The following is a 17,101-nucleotide window of genomic DNA, read 5'->3' as shown; positions in this document are numbered from 1 at the left end:
CGAGTGATGCATAGAATCTTGTCAGTTACATTGTTCTGAATAGTTCTCCAATCACTGCATCAGACTGAAGATAGATAAACTCAAGTTGCAGGTCAGTGGGATTGTAATCCACATTGAAGGTGAAAGGAGAGGAAACCAACAGCATGTCATGTTCCATGTAGTAGTGACTAGTAGTGTCGGAATTTGGATGAGATTGTTGGCTTCTACTTGGCGGGTCAGGAGGAGTAATTTTCCTTTGAAGGCTTTGACAAGGCTGTACATCTGATGTGCAAAAAGGCCCTTCTCTTGTAGTTTGGAATTCAGTTCATTCATGAGGACCATGATGTCCACGGTGAAGGCAAAATCAGCCAACCGTTTTTTATCTTGCAGTTGAGGGAAATCCATATTTTCCTTTCATTTGCACAAAAACACAGCTTCTTCGACTTCAGGTCCCACACCCTTTTAAGCACCTTCCCCAAACTCAGCCATCTCACGTTTGTGTGGTAGGGAGATCTGCACTCTGTCTCTCCCAACAGTGAGACCAACTGACTGTGGTTTAAAGATTTTGCTATTATGAAGTTTACCACTTTAGTGACTGTAACCACAACATGGCTCATTTTCAGAACACATTTACAAAGCACCTCCTGATGCATAATGCAATGCAGGAAAATAATTTTCTGATCTGGGTTCAGCTCAGCTACTTGATCATGTATCCTTTTTAAAAGGCCAATGTGTTTTCCTGTCAAGTTTGGGCACCCATCAGTGGGTATAATGGATAACTTTTCAAAACTGAGTCCCAGCTTCGCAACACACTAAGTAACCTCCTCCAATAAATCTGTGGTTGTGCTCTTCAATCGACTGCACTGAAGCAAACTCCTCTGTAATTTCAAAATCTGAGGTTATACAGTGCCTTGCGAAAGTATTCGGCCCCCTTGAACTTTGTGACCTTTTGCCACATTTCAGGCTTCAAACATAAAGATATAAAACTGTATTTTTTTGTGAAGAATCAACAACAAGTGGGACACAATCATGAAGTGGAACGACATTTATTGGATATTTCAGACTTTTTTGACAAATCAAAAACTGAAAAATTGGGCGTGCAAAATTATTCAGCCCCCTTAAGTTAATACTTTGTAGCGCCACCTTTTGCTGCGATTACAGCTGTAAGTCGCTTGGGGTATGTCTCTATCAGTTTTGCACATCGAGAGACTGAAATTTTTTCCCATTCCTCCTTGCAAAACAGCTCGAGCTCAGTGAGGTTGGATGGAGAGCATTTGTGAACAGCAGTTTTCAGGTCTTTCCACAGATTCTCGATTGGATTCAGGTCTGGACTTTGACTTGGCCATTCTAACACCAGGATATATTTGTTTTTGAACCATTCCATTGTAGATTTTGCTTTATGTTTTGGATCATTGTCTTGTTGGAAGACAAATCTCCGTCCCAGTCTCAGGTCTTTTGCAGACTCCATCAGGTTTTCTTCCAGAATGGTCCTGTATTTGGCTCCATCCATCTTCCCATCAATTTTAACCATCTTCCCTGTCCCTGCTGAAGAAAAGCAGGCCCAAACCATGATGCTGCCACCACCATGTTTGACAGTGGGGATGGTGTGTTCAGGGTGATGAGCTGTGTTGCTTTTACGCCAAACATAACGTTTTGCATTGTTGCCAAAAAGTTCAATTTTGGTTTCATCTGACCAGAGCACCTTCTTCCACATGTTTGGTGTGTCTCCCAGGTGGCTTGTAGCAAACTTTAAACGACACTTTTTATGGATATCTTTAAGAAATGGCTTTCTTCTTGCCACTCTTCCATAAAGGCCAGATTTGTGCAATATACGACTGATTGTTGCCCTATGGACAGACTCTCCCACCTCAGCTGTAGATCTCTGCAGTTCATCCAGAGTGACCATGGGCCTCTTGGCTGCATCTCTGATCAGTCTTCTCCTTGTATGAGCTGAAAGTTTAGAGGGACGGACAGGTCTTGGTAGATTTGCAGTGGTCTGATACTCCTTCCATTTCAATATTATCGCTTGCACAGTGCTCCTTGGGATGTTTAAAGCTTGGGAAATATTTTTGTATCCAAATCCGGCTTTAAACTTCTTCACAACAGTATCTCGGACCTGCCTGGTGTGTTCCTTGTTCTTCATGATGCTCTCTGCGCTTTTAACGGACCTCTGAGGCTATCACAGTGCAGGTGCATTTATACGGAGACTTGATTACACACAGGTGGATTGTATTTATCATCATTAGTCATTTAGGTCAACATTGGATCATTCAGAGATCCTCACTGAACTTCTGGAGAGAGTTTGCTGCACTGAAAGTAAAGGGGCTGAATAATTTTGCACGCCCAATTTTTCAGTTTTTGATTTGTTAAAAATGTTTGAAATATCCAATAAATGTCGTTCCACTTCATGATTGTGTCCCACTTGTTGTTGATTCTTCACAAAAAAATACAGTTTTATATCTTTATGTTTGAAGCCTGAAATGTGGCAAAAGGTCGCAAAGTTCAAGGGGGCTGAATACTTTCGCAAGGCACTGTATCTCGTAAGAATATCAACAACTGCGCCATGTCTCGTGCATCACTAATCTCATCCAGGGCCAAGGGGAAACAGGGGAAATCATTTACCTTCTCTTTCAACTGTTGTTCCATATTCTCTGCGATGTTCGTCTTGACAGGGAAACATTTTCAAACAGCTCTTTCTTGTCGGGGCAAAGTATTGCTGCATAGTCAATTAAACATTATTTTATGAATTCGCCCTCAGCGAATGGCTTGCCATGTTTAGCAATTTTGTGGGACAGTACATAGCTAGCTCTCGCAATTCCGTAATTTGCTGAATACAGTTTTGTGAAAAGTCCTTGCTGCTTTTGCAACTGAGAAAGCAACTCTTTCGATGCACTTGCCCTCTGCTCAGAAGGCATATTCATATATTTCTCTGCATGCTTCATCTGGAAGTGTCAAGATAAGTTGTAGTCTTTCAAGACAGCAATGCTCTCTTTGCACACTAAGCACACAGCTTTCCCTGATATTTCAATAACTAAATATTTTGATGTCCACTCTTGCTGGAACACCCTACACTCATTGTCTACTTTCCTTTTCTTTGAAATCTTTGAAAAACACATTTTTGTGCAATTTCGAGCTAGATACTTTTCGTAACTGTGACGTGTGTGTCAGCCTGTCAGTCACTGTCCGTCCTCGTGCAGTTGTTATTTATACGTGCCTTCAAAATAAATGTCCCACAAGTGGTGGGAGTTAAATCATTACACAAAGGCGAGTATTCATTGGGCTTTTAATTTGAATAACATTTACGTTTTTCTAAACTTTACTATCACAAATTCTTTATGTGATCTGAGCATGATTCCGTGGGCCATATTGAATCAGGTCACAGGCCACATACGGCCTCGGGCCAGCCTTTGCCCTGCCCTAAACAGTCTTTACTCAGCCTCCACCCCAACGGACAATTATTTATCACTGTACAGTTATGATGTATACTGAACAAACATATGAACACAACATGCAATAATTTTAAAGATTTTACTGAGTTACAGTTCATATAAGGAAATCAGTCAATAGAAAAAAATTAATTAGGCCCTAATCTCTGGATTTCACATGACCTCGAATACAGATGTGCATCTGTTGGTCACACAGATATGTAAAAAAAAAAAAAAAAGTAGAGGTGTGTATCAGAAAACCAGTCAGTATCTGGTGTAATCACCATTTGCCTCATGCAGTGCGACACATCTCCTTCACATAGAGTTCATCAAGCTGTTGATTGTGGCCAGTTTAATGTTGTCCCACTCCTCTTCAATGGCTGTGCGAAGTTACTGGATATTGGCGGGAACTGGAGCACGCTGTTGTACATGTCAATCCAGAGCATCCCAAACGTGCTCAATGGGTGGCATGTCTGGTGAGTATGCAGGCCATGGAAGAACTGGGACATTTTCAGATTCAAAAAATTGTGGGCAGATCCTTGAGATATGTGCATCATCATGCTGAAACATGAGGTGATGGCGGCGAATGAATGGCACGGCAATGAGCCTCAAGATCTCGTCATGGTATCTCTGTGAATTCAAATTGATATCAATAAAATGCATTTGTGTTCGTTGTCCATAGCTTATGCCTGCATATACCATAACCCCACCATGGGGCACTCTGTTCACAACGTTGACATCATCAAACCGCTCGCCCACGCAACACTGTGGCCTGCGTTTGTGAGGCCAGTTGGACCTACTGCCATATTATCTTCAACAACATGGAGGCAGCTTATGGTAGAGAAAATAGCATTCTCATTCTCTGGCAACAGCTCTGGTGGACATACCTTCAGTCAGCATGCTAATTGCACCCTCCCTCAAAACTTGAGACATCTCTGGCATTGTGTTGTGTGACAGAACTGCACATTTTGGAGTGGCCTTTTATTGTCCCCAGCAAAAGGTGCACGAGTGTAATGATCCTGCTGTTTAATCACACCTGTCAGGTGGATGGATTATCTTGGCTCACTAACAGGGATGTTAACACATTTATGCACTAAATTTGAGAGAAATAAGCTTTCTGTGCATATGAAAATTAAGACTTATATTTTTGTTCAGTGTATATTCAGTGTATATATTTATATATACTATTTATATTGTTGTTGTTTTTCTATTTTCATTATTTTATTTCACTTAAAAATAGACAGAGATGGCCGCCTCGCTTCGCGTTCCTAGGAAACTATGCAGTTTTTTGTTTTTTTACGTGTTATTTCTTACATTAGTACCCCAGGTCATCTTAGGTTTCATTACATACAGTCGAGAAGAACTACTGAATATAAGATCAGCATCAACTCACCATCAGTACGACCAAGAATATGTTTTTCGCGACGCGGATCCTGTGTTCTGCCTTACAAACAGGACAACGGAGTGGATCCTATGCAGCGACCCAAAAAAACGACTCCGAAAGAGAGGGAAACGAGGCGGTCTTCTGGTCAGACTCCGGAGACGGGCACAGCGCGCACCACTCCCTAGCATTCTTCTTGCCAATGTCCAGTCTCTTGACAACAAGGTTGATGAAATCCGAGCAAGGGTAGCATTCCAGAGGGACATCAGAGACTGTAACGTTCTTTGCTTCACGGAAACGTGGCTTACTGGAGAGACGCTATCCGAAGCGGTGCAGCCAACAGGTTTCTCCACACATCGCGCAGACAGGAAAAAACATCTTTCTGGTAAAAAGAGGGGCGGGGGCGTATGCCTTATGACTAACGTGACATGGTGCGATGAAAGAAACATACAGGAACTCAAATCCTTCTGTTCACCTGATTTAGAATTACTCACAATCAAATGTAGACCGCATTATCTACCAAGAGAATTCTCTTCGATTATAATCACAGCCGTATATATCCCCCCCCAAGCAGACACATCGATGGCTCTGAACGAACTTTATTTAACTCTCTGCAAACTGGAAACAATTTATCCGGAGGCTGCATTCATTGTAGCTGGGGATTTTAACAAGGCTAATCTGAAAACAAGACTCCCCAAATTTTATCAGCATATCGATTGCGCAACCAGGGGAGGAAAGACCTTGGACCATTGTTACTCTAACTTCCGCGACGCATATAAGGCCCTGCCCCGCCCCCCTTTCGGAAAAGCTGACCACGACTCCATTTTGTTGATCCCTGCCTACAGACAGAAACTAAAACAAGAGGCTCCCACGCTGAGGTCTGTCCAAAGCTGGTCCGACCAAGCTGACTCCACACTCCAAGACTGCTTCCATCACGTGGACTGGGAGATGTTTCGTATTGCGTCAGATAACAACATTGACGAATACGCTGATTCGGTGTGCGAGTTCATTAGAACGTGCGTTGAAGATGTCGTTCCCATAGCAATGATTAAAACATTCCCTAACCAGAAACCGTGGATTGATGGCAGCATTCGTGTGAAACTGAAAGCGCGAACCACTGCTTTTAATCAGGGCAAGGTGTCTGGTAACATGACCGAATACAAACAGTGCAGCTATTCCCTCCGCAAGGCTATCAAACAAGCTAAGCGCCAGTACAGAGACAAAGTAGAATCTCAATTCAACGGCTCAGACACAAGAGGCATGTGGCAGGGTCTACAGTCAATCACGGACTACAGGAAGAAACCCAGCCCAGTCACGGACCAGGATGTCTTGCTCCCAGGCAGACTAAATAACTTTTTTGCCCGCTTTGAGGACAATACAGTGCCACTGACACGGCCTGCAACGAAAACATGCGGTCTCTCCTTCACTGCAGCCGAGGTGAGTAAGACATTTAAACGTGTTAACCCTCGCAAGGCTGCAGGCCCAGATGGCATCCCCAGCCGCGCCCTCAGAGCATGCGCAGACCAGCTGGCCGGTGTGTTTACGGACATATTCAATCAATCCCTATACCAGTCTGCTGTTCCCACATGCTTCAAGAGGGCCACCATTGTTCCTGTTCCCAAGAAAGCTAAGGTAACTGAGCTAAATGACTACCGCCCCGTAGCACTCACATCCGTCATCATGAAGTGCTTTGAGAGACTAGTCAAGGACCATATCACCTCCACCCTACCTGACACCCTAGACCCACTCCAATTTGCTTACCGCCCAAATAGGTCCACAGACGATGCAATCTCAACCACACTGCACACTGCCCTAACCCATCTGGACAAGAGGAATACCTATGTGAGAATGCTGTTCATCGACTACAGCTCGGCATTCAACACCATAGTACCCTCCAAGCTCGTCATCAAGCTCGAGACCCTGGGTCTCGACCCCGCCCTGTGCAACTGGGTACTGGACTTCCTGACGGGCCGCCCCCAGGTGGTGAGGGTAGGCAACAACATCTCCTCCCCGCTGATCCTCAACACTGGGGCCCCACAAGGTTGCGTTCTGAGCCCTCTCCTGTACTCCCTGTTCACCCACGACTGCGTGGCCACGCACGCCTCCAACTCAATCATCAAGTTTGCGGACGACACAACAGTGGTAGGCTTGATTACCAACAACGATGAGACGGCCTACAGGGAGGAGGTGATTGCCCTCGGAGTGTGGTGTCAGGAAAACAACCTCACACTCAACGTCAACAAAACTAAGGAGATGATTGTGGACTTCAGGAAACAGCAGAGGGAACACCCCCCTATCCACATCGATGGAACAGTAGTGGAGAGGGTAGCAAGTTTTAAGTTCCTCGGCATACACATCACAGACAAACTGAATTGGTCCACTCACACAGACAGCATCGTGAAGAAGGCGCAGCAGCGCCTCTTCAACCTCAGGAGGCTGAAGAAATTCGGCTTGTCACCAAAAGCACTCACAAACTTCTACAGATGCACAATCGAGAGCATCCTGGCGGGCTGTATCACCGCCTGGTATGGCAACTGCACCGCCCTCAACCGTAAGGCTCTCCAGAGGGTAGTGAGGTCTGCACAACGCATCACCGGGGGCAAACTACCTGCCCTCCAGGACACCTACACCACCCGATGTCACAGGAAGGCCATAAAGATCATCAAGGACATCAACCACCCGAGCCACTGCCTGTTCACCCCGCTATCATCCAGAAGGCGAGGTCAGTACAGGTGCATCAAAGCTGGGACCGAGAGACTGAAAAACAGCTTCTATCTCAAGGCCATCAGACTGTTAAACAGCCACCACTAACACTGAGTGGCTGCTGCCAACACACTGACACTGACTCAACTCCAGCCACTTTAATAATGGGAATTGATGGGAAATGATGTAAATATATCACTAGCCACTTTAAACAATGCTACCTTATATAAATGTTACTTACCCTACATTATTCATCTCATATGCATACGTATATACTGTACTCTATATCATCGACGGTATCCTTATGTAATACATGTATCACTAGCCACTTTATACTATACTATGCCACTTTGTTTACATACTCATCTCATTTGTACATACTGTACCCGATACCATCTACTGTATCTTGCCTATGCTGCTCTGTACCATCACTCATTCATATATCCTTATGTACATATTCTTTATCCCCTTACACTGTGTACAAGACAGTAGTTTTGGAATTGTTAGTTAGATTACTTGTTATTACTGCATTGTCGGAACTAGAAGCACAAGCATTTCGCTACACTCGCATTAACATCTGCTAACCATGTGTATGTGACAAATAAAATTTGATTTGATTTGATTTGATTTGATCCTGCATGTTGGAGCTTGGCGCCAAAGACTTCCACTGTACCCTGAAATCACAACTGCAACCCTGTACATGTGACCATTAAACACTCTGAATCTGAAGGATTTTTAGCTATAGGGAAGAGGCGTGGGATGGGACAGCTCAATCAGGTAGTGCAGCCTCCGCCTTTTAATTGACCTAGGAATCAATTATCATGGTGGCACTTTCTGTGCTGATGACTAGGGTGACAACTATTGTGTTTCCAGGGTCATGCTGTGTCGCACTAACAATGTGTTAACCATGTGCTAACGACTAAAGGTGAATAGAACAGAATACAGGTGATGCTGATTGAAGTTGGTGTGCCTTAATCCCCACAGATTCCCCATCGTTAGCCCCACCATGAACACTATCCTGTTTAGCTAACACTAGAATCGAGAATTTCCTAGTGTTGATGCTGGCAAGTAGCTTATACAGTGCCTTCAGAAAGTATTCATACCGCTTTACTTTGTGTTGTGTCACAGCCTGGATTTAAAATGTATTAATTGAGATTTAGAGTCACTGATTTATACACAATAACTCATAATGTCCAAATGGAATTTTGTTTGTATAAAATGTTTGAAATTAATAAAAAATTAAAAGCTGAAATGTCTTGAGTCAATAAGTATTCAACCCCTTTGTTATGGCAAGCCTAAATAAGTTCAGGAGTAAGAAAGTCCTTAACAAATCACATAACAAGTGTTAAACATGATTTTTGACTGACAACCCCATCTCTCTACCCTACACATACAATTATCTGTAAGGACCCTCAATTGAGTAATGCATTTCTAAAATAGATTCAACTACAAAGACCAGGGAGGTTTTTCAACGCCTCGCAAAGAAGGGCACTGATTGGTAGATGTGTAAAAAAAAAAAAAAAAAATCCCTTTGAGCATGGTTAAGTTCTTAATTAGGCTTTGGATGGTGTATCAGTACACCCAGTCACTACAAAGATACAGCCGTCCTTCCTAACACAGTAACCGAAGAAGAAGGAAACTGCTTAGGGATTTCACCATGAGCACAATTGTGATTTTAAAACAGTTACAGGGTTTAGTGGTTGTGATATGAGAGAACTGAGGATGGATCAACAACATTGTAGTTATGTCCAGAATAAAAATATTCAAAAACATGCATCCTGTTTGCAACTAGGCACTTATTAAGTAATACTGTAAAAAATGTGGCAAAGAAATGAACTTCTTGTCCTGAATACAAAACGTTATGTTCTGGGCAAATCCAACGCAACACATCACTGAGTACCACTCATATTCATATTTTCAATCATGGTGGTGGCTGTATCATGTTATGAGTATGCTTGTCATCTTCAAGGACTAGGGAGTTTTTGGGGTAAAAATAAACAGAAAACAGCTAAGAACAGGCAAAATCCTAGAGGAAAACCTGGTTCAGTCTTCTTTCCAACATACACTGGGATACAAATTCATCTTTCAGCAGGACAATAACCTAAAACACAAGGGTAAATCTACACTAGAGTTGCTTACCAAGGCGACATTGAATGTTCCTGAGTGGCCTGGTTAAAGTTCTGACTTAAATCGGCTTGAAAATGGATGCCAAGACTTGAAAATAGCTTTTTAGCTATGATCAACAACCAACTTGCCAGAGCTTGAAGCCATTTTTTAAAGAATAATGGCCAAAATTGTACAATCCAGGTGTGCAAAGCTATTAGAGATTTACCCCTTTGGCAGCTGTGTAGATCGTTGACCAAAAATTACAATTAAATACATTTTAATCCCACTTTGTAACACAACAAAATGTGGAAAAAGTCAAGGGGTGTGAATAATTTTTGATGGCATTGTATATGTGAACATGTTGTCTTGTATCTTCTGATAAGCTAGCATTACAAAACAATGCTACCACAACCTCAGTCATTCTAGTGTCCTTCTGGAGAAACCCTGATCCACCTAGCATAGCTAGCTATGCATTGATAGCATCATTGCTGTCTGGCTAGCATAAATAATTAAATCAAAAGGGGTAGCCTGGGTGTGTGTATTGAATGCTTACACCATGTGGTAAACCCCCAGAATTTGCCCAAATACAAAAGATTGTCATACTAAATCACATGATTGTTGTTAGTTTATCATGGAATTACATTTTTACAGTAGTTTGACCTTTGAGGTCAAAAATGCAACACACATAGGCAGTGCAGTACCGTGTCAAGATAAGCTCAATCGCAACAGATTATCAAGTATTTTTCAAGTCAATAACACATGTACATTATCTTGCTTCCCCAGTCGATAAGGACACGTGTTGCCTATACAGAGTATTAAGTAAGGTATGGATTTTGGGGTTATTTGAGATATTGGTATGGAAAGGTTAGGTGAGGAGGAGAATATGAAAACATGGCTAGAAGCCTGTGCAACCTTTAACCTAGTGACCAATCCAGTAAATTATCTGTTATTGGAAAGCATATTTTATACATTATGTCGACATATTGTATAACATGTATTAGCAATGGTACCAAAAATTGAATGAGAAGGAGAGGAGCCAGATGATAAGATCTTGGCTAGAAGCTGCACCTAGATGACAACCTTTCACCCAATGACCAATTCAAATCAAATCAAATCCATTTTTATTTGTCACATGCGCCGAATACAACAGGTATTAGACCTTACAGTGAAATGCTTACTAACAAGCCCTTAACCAACAATGCAGTTTTAAGAAAATAAGGTTGAGAAAATATTAACTAAAGTTTAAAAAAAAATCAATAACAATAATGAGGCTATGTTCAGGGGGTACCAGTACCGAGTCAATGTGCGGGGGTACAGGTTAGTCAAAGTAATTTGTACATGTAGGTAAGAGTAAAGTGACTATGCATAGATAATAAATAGCGAGTAGCAGCAGTGTAAAAACAAAGGAGGTGGTGTCAATGCAAATAGCCCAGGTGGTCATTTGATTAATTGTTCAACAGTCTTATGGTTTGGGGTTTGAAGCTGTTAAGGAGCCTTTGGGACCTAGACTTGGCACTCCGGTACCGCTTTCTGTGCGGTGGTAGAGAGAACAGTCTTTGACTTGGGTGACTGGAGTCTTTGACAATTTTTTGAGCCTTCCTCTGACATCGCCTAGTATATAGGTCCTGGATAGTAGGAAGCTTGGCTCCTGTGATGTATTGGGCCGTACGCACTACCCTCTGTAGCGCCTTACGTAGATGTCTTTGCTCATTTTCAGTTATCAGTTTGAAAGATAGTGGCCAAGGTTCAAAGGTCACTTGCTTTCAGCTCAGTTTTATTGGAGCTTAGGTTATGACTTCCTCACTCGCCCGAGTGTCAGCAAGCAGACCAGTGGACGAGGCTTGGTCCCAGACACACACATAAACACACACCTGTCATCAGTGAGTGGAGCCCCCAAAGAGCAGACGGTGAAATTGTAAAGGACGGCAGAGAAAGATACCTGGGAGAAAGACAGGTAGGGTGGCAGTGCTTCATGTCATGTTTTGTGTGCTTGTTAGGTGTAGGGGTTAGACTGTTGACATTGGTCAAACAAGCATGTCGTTAACATTTTATTTGCATAACCCCTCTCAGGTGATCTAAAGATGTTCGACTAAGTATTGACACTGTCAGTATGATGAATTCAACTGCAACATGCTTCAACTAAGTTTAAAGAAAACATGTTAGCAGAGTTAGCCTAGCTAAATGGTTTTAGACTGTTTGAGTATACATATATGTAGTTCTGACTATGGTTTTGCACAGTTAAAACTGTTAAAAACTGGGTGTACTTTATTGGCTAGTGATGTTGATGGGCTAACCGAGTCTTTGTATTTGCCCCTTTATTTGCATAAAAGGCATGTCAGATGGATAGTATTAACCACAATGCACCATTTTGACCATTGGTCAGATTAAGAAAAACTGTGATATCAAGTGATGCATTATGCAATCGTAGTATGTGTAAAAGGACCAAATAGAGAGAGAGAATAGATGGAAATAGAGTCAAACAAAAATGGCATGCTATGTGAAAACATAGAAAATCCACGTATCATCAGGTAACAGAATCTGAGAAAGCATTTTAGATGCGTTTGGCAGATCATGAATATAAATTTGAAGGTCCAAAAATCGATCCCTGTGGTACACCCTCTACATTTGATCTCAAGAGGGGGAGTATACTCCTGGAGATATGGTCAATGGTATTATCAACAGTATCAAAATCTTATCAAAATCAAAATCTTTATGCGTCCAGTGGGTCCGACCTCCCAAGTGCCTTTGAAGTTCTGACTTTGGACTGTAGATGACCATAAAGTCTTATCAATGTCTTTCACTGTTCCCTATGCAGGCGTTTCAGAGGGCCAATCTGTTAGCATAAATCGATAAATTCTTCGTTTCTCCTCTTACTGAAATACAGTCAGTGTTGAATACACACACAAGCGTGCACACAAACACACCCACACACTAGGTCAAAGACAAATATTGACATTGAGAATTGTTAGAGGCAAGCATTGAATTGAAGGAGATGGCGGAAATGGGTAAACCTAGGTAAACAGCATTCTACAATGTACCGAGTAGACCACTACATTGAGAATTACTCTAACAGTAAATGTATATGGGGCAAAAGTCATTGCAGATAACACTACAGTAATATACACTGACTTTGACCCCATTTAATGGTAACACATACACATGCAGATCCAGTCAAAAGTGTGGACACATTCATGGGTTTTTCTTTATTTGTACTATTTTCTACATTGTAGAATAATAGTGAAGACATCAAAACTATGAAATAACACATATGGAATCCTGTAGTAACCAGAAAAGTTTTAAACAAATCAAAATACATTTTATATTTGAGATTCTTCATAGTAGCCACCCTTTGCCTTGATGACAGCTTTGTCCACTCTTGTCATTCTCTCAACCAGCTTCATGAGGTAGTCACCTGGAATGCATTTCAATTAACAGGTGTGCCTTGTTTAATTTATGTCCTTCTTTATTTAAAACCTCTTAAAGCTAGGGGGCAGAATTTTCACTTTTGGATAAATAGCGTGCCCAATTTCAACTTTCTGCTACTCATGCCAATAATATAAGATATGCATATTATTCATAGATTTGGATAGAAAACACTCTGAAGTTTCTAAAACTGTTTGAATCATGTCTGTGAGTATAACAGAACATATGTAGCAGGCAAAACCCCGAGGACTAACTGTTCAGATTCCCCCCCCCTCCCCTGTTCACTATATTGTCTTTGCCATTGGATATTTAATAGGAACCAATTTTCAGTTCCTATCGCTTCCACACGATGTCGCCAGTCTTTGGAATATGGTTGAGGTTATTCCTTTGTTCTATGAAGAAGTAGGCCAACTCGGAACTGGGGACACTTTTGTGAGTTGCGCAAGATGTGAAAAGCAGAGCTGGTTTCTTTTCGTTCATGTATTGAATACAGATTGCCCCATCTACAATTTGATCGATTATTAACGTTTAAAAATACAGAACGTTGTATTACAAAAGTAGTTTTAAACATTTTGGCAAAGTTTATAGGCAACTTTTGAAATATTTTGTAGTGACGTTGTGTTTTTGTAAGCTGTTTTTTTCTGGATCAAACGCGCTTTATAAATGGACATTTTTTATATGGACGGAATTAATCGTACAAAAGGACCAATTGTGATGTTTATGGGACATATTGGAGTGCCAACAAAAGAAGCTCGTCAAAGGTAATGCATATTTTATATTTTATTTCAGCGTTTTGTGTAGCGCCTGCTACGCTAGCTCCTTTGTTTACTGCTGGTGCAGATGGGTGCAGGCTATCAGATAATAGCTTCTTATGCTTTCACCGAAAAGCATTTTTAAAATCTGACATGATGGCTGTATTCACAACGAGTGTAGCTTTAATTGAGTATCTTACATGTGTGATTTAATGAAAGTTTGAATTTTATAGCATTTTATTTGAATCTGGCGATCTGCATTTCCCCTGGCAATTGGCCAGTTGAGACTCTAGCGTCTCCCCTATCCATAAGAGGTTTTTAAGGCGTTTGAGCCAATCAGTTGTGTTGTGACAAGGTAAGGGTGGTATACAGAAGATAGCCCTATTTGGTTCAAGTCCATATTATGTCAAGAACAGCTCAAATAATCAAAAAGAAACAACAGTCCATTATTACTTTAAGACATGAAGGTCAGTCAATGCTGAAATTTCAAGAACTTTTTACGTTTCTTCAAGTGCAATCGGAAAAACCATCAAGCACTATGATGAAACTGGCTCTCATGAGGACCACCACAGGAAAGGAAGACCCAGTTACCTCTGCTGCAGAAGATATGTTTATTAGAGTTACCAGCCTCAGAAATTGCATCCAAAATAAGTGCTTCACAGAGTTCAAGTAACAGACACAACTCAACATCAACTGTTCAGAGGAGACTGTGTGAATCAGGCCTTCATGGTTGAATTGCTGCAAAGAAACCACTACTAAAGGACACCAATAATAATAAGAGACTTGCTTGGGCCAAGAAGCATGGGCAATGGACATTAGACTGGTGGAAATCTGTCCTTTGGTCAGATGAGTCCAAATTTGATATTTTTGATGTCTTTGTGAGACACAGAGTAGGTGAACGGATGATCTCCGCATGTGTGGTTCCCACCATGAAGCATGGAGGAGGAGCTATGATGGTGCTTTGCTGGTGGCACTGTCTGTGATTTATTTAGAATTCAAGGCATACTTAACCAGCATGGCTACCACAGCATTCTGCAGAGATATGCCATCCAATCTGGTTTGAGTTTAGTGGGATTATCATTTGTTTTTCAACAGGACAATGACCTAACACATCTCCAGGCTGTGTAAGGGCTATTTGACCAAGAAGGAGAGTGATGGAGTTCTGCATCAGATGACCTGGACTCCACAATCACCCGACCTCAACCCAATTGAGATGGTTTGGGATGAGTTGGACTGCAGAGTGAAGGAAAAGCAGCCAACAAGTGCTCAGCATATGTGGGAACTAATCATTCCAGGTGAAGCTGGTTGACAGAATGGCATGAGTGTGCAAAACTATCATTAAGGCAAAGGGTGGCTACTTTGAATAATCTCAAATATAAAATGTATTTTGATATGTTTAACACTTTTTTGGTTACTACGTGAGTCCATATGTGTTATTTCATAGTTTTGATGTCTTCACTATTATTCCACAATGTAGAAAATAGTCAAAATAAAGAAACTCTTGAATGAGTAGGTGTGTCCAAACTTTTGACTGGTACTGAACATCATACATGATGTAATACATGTACATATACCCTGCACAAAATAAATGTGTCATATTCCAATGAAATCACTACATATCTCAGCTAGACAATACAATGTGTACATTTGAGTCATTTAGCTATTAGGGTTAAGTGCCTTCGCTTTTTGTATGTGTTTGTATGTGTATTTATTAAGTATCTGTCACAATCTGACCTTAGAAATCCTTGTTTATTCTCTATATTTTCGTTAGGTCAGGGTGTGACTAGGGTGGGTACTCTAGTTTTGTATATCTATGTTTTCTTTTTCCTTGTTGGCCTAGTATGATTCCCAATCAGAGGCAGCTGTCTATCGTTGTCTCTGATTGGGAATCATACTTAGGCAGCCCCTTTTCCCACCTTCAGTTGTAGGATCTTGTCTTTGTTTGGTTGCATGTATTTTTGCAAGACGAAGCTTTTCGTTTGTTGTATTGTTTTTTTTTTTTTGCTGGTTCACATTTCAATAAAATATGATGAACTCAAATCACGCTGCGCCTTGGTCTGCCCTTAACGACGAACATTACAGAAGATCCCACCACCAACGGACCAAGCAGCGTGGTAAGGAGGACTGGACCTGGGAGGAAATCCTGGAGGGAGCAGGACTCTGGACAAGGGCCGGGGAGTATCGTCGTCCGAAGGAGGAGATAGAGACAGCGAAAGCGTAACGGCGACGATACGAGGAGTAAGCTCAACGAAGCAAGCACGAGAGGCAGCCCCGTGTGACTGGTCAGGCACCGTATTATGCAGTGATGCGCACGGTGTCTCCAGTGAGCATTCACAGGCCGGTGTACTCTGTGCCAGCGCCCCGCATTTTCCGGGCGGAAGTGGGCATCCAGCCAGGATGGGTTGTGTCAGCTCTACGCTTGAGACCTCCAGTGCGCCTCCACGTCCCAGTGTATCCGGTGCCTGCTCCACGCACCAGGCTTCCAGTGCATCTCCCCAGTCCGGTGAGATCTGTTCCGGATCCATGTACCAGGTCTCCAGTATGTCTCCCCAGCCTGGTAAGCCCTGTGGCAGCTCCACGCACCAGGCTTCCAGTACGTCTCCTCAGTCCGGTGAGACCTGTTCCGGCTCCACGTATGAAGCCTCCAGTGATGATCCATGGCTCGGAGCCTCCAGTGATGATCCATGGCCCGGAACCTCCAGTGATGATCCATGGCACGAAGCCTCCAGTGATGATCCATGGCCCGGAGCCTGTAGTAGTGATCCATGGCACGAAGCCTCCAGTGATAATCCAGGGCACGGAGCCTCCAGTGATAATCCAGGGCACGGAGCCTCCGGCAACGGTTCCCAGTCCGGAGCCTCCGGCGACGGTCCCTAGTCCGGTGCCTCCGGCGACGGTCCCCAGTCCGGAGCCTCCGGCGATGATCCACGGTCCGGTTCCACGGAAGCGGAGGGAACAGCGTGCGGAGCGGGGGCTACGTCCCGAACCAGAGCCGCCACCGAGGATAGATGCCCACCCTCCCCTATAGAGTCAGGCCTGAGTCCGCACCTTTGGGGGGGGGGGGGGGGGGGGGTACTGTCACGCCCTGCCCTTAGAGAGCCGTTTTATTTCTCTATTTGGTTAGGTCAGGGTGTGATTTGGGCGGGCATTCTATGTTTTCTATTTATTTGTGTTTGGCCGAGTGTGGTTCCCAATCAGAGGCAGCTGTCTATCGTTGTCTCTGATTGGGAATCATACTTAGGCAGCCTTTTTCCCACCTATGTTGTGGGTAACTATTTATTTTCTGTTTGTGTGCATCACGGTTGCGTCAAGTTCGGTTTCTGTTTACCTGT

At 42.7% G+C, this 17,101-nt stretch overlaps 1 protein-coding gene across 1 annotated transcript in view; it reads left to right on the top strand.

Annotated features, from left to right (window-relative positions):
* Positions 1-11,369: 11,369 nt before the first annotated feature.
* acsl5 (acyl-CoA synthetase long chain family member 5) overlaps positions 11,370-17,101 on the top strand; it is a 33,727-nt gene continuing 27,995 nt past the window's right edge. The window contains exon 1 of the mRNA XM_036946598.1: positions 11,370-11,548. The gene's annotated coding sequence lies outside the window, so the exon portion shown is untranslated. The remainder of the gene's footprint in view (positions 11,549-17,101) is intronic.

Source organism: Oncorhynchus mykiss, chromosome 16 (genome assembly GCF_013265735.2).
Source record: "Oncorhynchus mykiss isolate Arlee chromosome 16, USDA_OmykA_1.1, whole genome shotgun sequence".
Taxonomy (NCBI): domain Eukaryota; kingdom Metazoa; phylum Chordata; class Actinopteri; order Salmoniformes; family Salmonidae; genus Oncorhynchus; species Oncorhynchus mykiss.
This window is presented reverse-complemented; position numbering and strand designations above follow the sequence as displayed.